Below are 4,637 nucleotides of genomic sequence, written 5' to 3'. Positions count from 1 at the left end.
CACTAACTCTGCGACTTTCCCACCATTGCCACGGTTGCCACCGTTGCCACCGTTGCCACGGTTGCCACCATTGCCACCAAGTAGGTATGATAAAAAACCACTAACTCTGCGACTTTCCCACCATTGCCACGGTTGCCACGGTTGCCACCAAGTAGGTATGATAAAAAACCACTAACTCTGCGACTTTCCCACCATTGCCACGGTTGCCACGGTTGCCACCAAGTAGGTATGATAATAAACCACTAACTCTGCGACTTTCCCACCATTGCCACGGTTGCCACGGTTGCCACGGTTGCCACGGTTGCCACGGTTGCCACCAAGTAGGTATGATAAAAAACCACTAACTCTGCGACTTTCCCACCATTGCCACGGTTGCCACGGTTGCCACGGTTGCCACCAAGTAGGTATGATAATAAACCACTAACTCTGCGACTTTCCCACCATTGCCACGGTTGCCACGGTTGCCACGGTTGCCACGGTTGCCACCAAGTAGGTATGATAAAAAACCACTAACTCTGCGACTTTCCCACCATTGCCACGGTTGCCACGGTTGCCACCAAGTAGGTATGATAAAAAACCACTAACTCTGCGACTTTCCCACCATTGCCACGGTTGCCACGGTTGCCACCGTTGCCACCAAGTAGGTATGATAAAAACCACTAACTCTGCGACTTTCCCACCATTGCCACCATTGCCACCAAGTAGGTATGATAATAAACCACTAACTCTGCGACTTTCCCACCATTGCCACGGTTGCCACCGTTGCCACCAAGTAGGTATGATAAAAACCACTAACTCTGCGACTTTCCCACCATTGCCACCTTTGCCACCAAGTAGGTATGATAAAAAACCACTAACTCTGCGACTTTCCCACCATTGCCACGGTTGCCACCGTTGCCACCAAGTAGGTATGATAAAAACCACTAACTCTGCGACTTTCCCACCATTGCCACCTTTGCCACCAAGTAGGTATGATAAAAAACCACTAACTCTGCGACTTTCCCACCATTGCCACGGTTGCCACGGTTGCCACCGTTGCCACGGTTGCCACCATTGCCACCAAGTAGGTATGATAAAAAACCACTAACTCTGCGACTTTCCCACCATTGCCACGGTTGCCACGGTTGCCACGGTTGCCACCAAGTAGGTATGATAAAAAACCACTAACTATGCGACTTTCCCACCATTGCCACGGTTGCCACCTTTGCCACCAAGTAGGTATGATAAAAAACCACTAACTCTGCGCCTTTCCCACCATTGCCACGGTTGCCACGGTTGCCACCGTTGCCACCATTGCCACCATTGCCACCAAGTAGGTATGATAAAAAACCACTAACTCTGCGACTTTCCCACCATTGCCACGGTTGCCACCGTTGCCACCAAGTAGGTATGATAAAAAACCACTAACTCTGCGACTTTCCCACCATTGCCACGGTTGCCACCGTTGCCACCATTGCCACCATTGCCACCAAGTAGGTATGATAAAAAACCACTAACTCTGCGACTTTCCCACCATTGCCACCATTGCCACCAAGTAGGTATGATAAAAAACCACTAACTCTGCGACTTTCCCACCATTGCCACGGTTGCCACGGTTGCCACCAAGTAGGTATGATAAAAAACCACTAACTCTGCGACTTTCCCACCATTGCCACGGTTGCCACGGTTGCCACCAAGTAGGTATGATAAAAAACCACTAACTCTGCGACTTTCCCACCATTGCCACGGTTGCCACCTTTGCCACCAAGTAGGTATGATAAAAAACCACTAACTCTGCGACTTTCCCACCATTGCCACGGTTGCCACCGTTGCCACCGTTGCCACGGTTGCCACCATTGCCACCAAGTAGGTATGATAAAAAACCACTAACTCTGCGACTTTCCCACCATTGCCACGGTTGCCACGGTTGCCACCAAGTAGGTATGATAAAAAACCACTAACTCTGCGACTTTCCCACCATTGCCACGGTTGCCACGGTTGCCACCAAGTAGGTATGATAATAAACCACTAACTCTGCGACTTTCCCACCATTGCCACGGTTGCCACGGTTGCCACGGTTGCCACGGTTGCCACGGTTGCCACCAAGTAGGTATGATAAAAAACCACTAACTCTGCGACTTTCCCACCATTGCCACGGTTGCCACGGTTGCCACGGTTGCCACCAAGTAGGTATGATAATAAACCACTAACTCTGCGACTTTCCCACCATTGCCACGGTTGCCACGGTTGCCACGGTTGCCACGGTTGCCACCAAGTAGGTATGATAAAAAACCACTAACTCTGCGACTTTCCCACCATTGCCACGGTTGCCACGGTTGCCACCAAGTAGGTATGATAAAAAACCACTAACTCTGCGACTTTCCCACCATTGCCACGGTTGCCACGGTTGCCACCGTTGCCACCAAGTAGGTATGATAAAAACCACTAACTCTGCGACTTTCCCACCATTGCCACCATTGCCACCAAGTAGGTATGATAATAAACCACTAACTCTGCGACTTTCCCACCATTGCCACGGTTGCCACCGTTGCCACCAAGTAGGTATGATAAAAACCACTAACTCTGCGACTTTCCCACCATTGCCACCTTTGCCACCAAGTAGGTATGATAAAAAACCACTAACTCTGCGACTTTCCCACCATTGCCACGGTTGCCACCGTTGCCACCAAGTAGGTATGATAAAAACCACTAACTCTGCGACTTTCCCACCATTGCCACCTTTGCCACCAAGTAGGTATGATAAAAAACCACTAACTCTGCGACTTTCCCACCATTGCCACGGTTGCCACGGTTGCCACCGTTGCCACGGTTGCCACCATTGCCACCAAGTAGGTATGATAAAAAACCACTAACTCTGCGACTTTCCCACCATTGCCACGGTTGCCACGGTTGCCACGGTTGCCACCAAGTAGGTATGATAAAAAACCACTAACTATGCGACTTTCCCACCATTGCCACGGTTGCCACCTTTGCCACCAAGTAGGTATGATAAAAAACCACTAACTCTGCGCCTTTCCCACCATTGCCACGGTTGCCACGGTTGCCACCGTTGCCACCATTGCCACCATTGCCACCAAGTAGGTATGATAAAAAACCACTAACTCTGCGACTTTCCCACCATTGCCACGGTTGCCACCGTTGCCACCAAGTAGGTATGATAAAAAACCACTAACTCTGCGACTTTCCCACCATTGCCACGGTTGCCACCGTTGCCACCATTGCCACCATTGCCACCAAGTAGGTATGATAAAAAACCACTAACTCTGCGACTTTCCCACCATTGCCACCATTGCCACCAAGTAGGTATGATAAAAAACCACTAACTCTGCGACTTTCCCACCATTGCCACGGTTGCCACGGTTGCCACCAAGTAGGTATGATAAAAAACCACTAACTCTGCGACTTTCCCACCATTGCCACGGTTGCCACGGTTGCCACCAAGTAGGTATGATAAAAAACCACTAACTCTGCGACTTTCCCACCATTGCCACGGTTGCCACCTTTGCCACCAAGTAGGTATGATAAAAAACCACTAACTCTGCGACTTTCCCACCATTGCCACGGTTGCCACCGTTGCCACCGTTGCCACGGTTGCCACCATTGCCACCAAGTAGGTATGATAAAAAACCACTAACTCTGCGACTTTCCCACCATTGCCACGGTTGCCACGGTTGCCACCAAGTAGGTATGATAAAAAACCACTAACTCTGCGACTTTCCCACCATTGCCACGGTTGCCACGGTTGCCACCAAGTAGGTATGATAATAAACCACTAACTCTGCGACTTTCCCACCATTGCCACGGTTGCCACGGTTGCCACGGTTGCCACGGTTGCCACGGTTGCCACCAAGTAGGTATGATAAAAAACCACTAACTCTGCGACTTTCCCACCATTGCCACGGTTGCCACGGTTGCCACGGTTGCCACCAAGTAGGTATGATAATAAACCACTAACTCTGCGACTTTCCCACCATTGCCACGGTTGCCACGGTTGCCACGGTTGCCACGGTTGCCACCAAGTAGGTATGATAAAAAACCACTAACTCTGCGACTTTCCCACCATTGCCACGGTTGCCACGGTTGCCACCAAGTAGGTATGATAAAAAACCACTAACTCTGCGACTTTCCCACCATTGCCACGGTTGCCACGGTTGCCACCGTTGCCACCAAGTAGGTATGATAAAAACCACTAACTCTGCGACTTTCCCACCATTGCCACCATTGCCACCAAGTAGGTATGATAATAAACCACTAACTCTGCGACTTTCCCACCATTGCCACGGTTGCCACCGTTGCCACCAAGTAGGTATGATAAAAACCACTAACTCTGCGACTTTCCCACCATTGCCACCTTTGCCACCAAGTAGGTATGATAAAAAACCACTAACTCTGCGACTTTCCCACCATTGCCACGGTTGCCACCGTTGCCACCAAGTAGGTATGATAAAAACCACTAACTCTGCGACTTTCCCACCATTGCCACCTTTGCCACCAAGTAGGTATGATAAAAAACCACTAACTCTGCGACTTTCCCACCATTGCCACGGTTGCCACGGTTGCCACCGTTGCCACGGTTGCCACCATTGCCACCAAGTAGGTATGATAAAAAACCACTAACTCTGCGACTTTCCCACCAT

The sequence above is a fragment of the Hordeum vulgare genome, chromosome 5H (assembly GCF_904849725.1).
Source record: "Hordeum vulgare subsp. vulgare chromosome 5H, MorexV3_pseudomolecules_assembly, whole genome shotgun sequence".
Taxonomy (NCBI): domain Eukaryota; kingdom Viridiplantae; phylum Streptophyta; class Magnoliopsida; order Poales; family Poaceae; genus Hordeum; species Hordeum vulgare.
Note: the sequence above shows the minus strand (reverse complement) of the source record.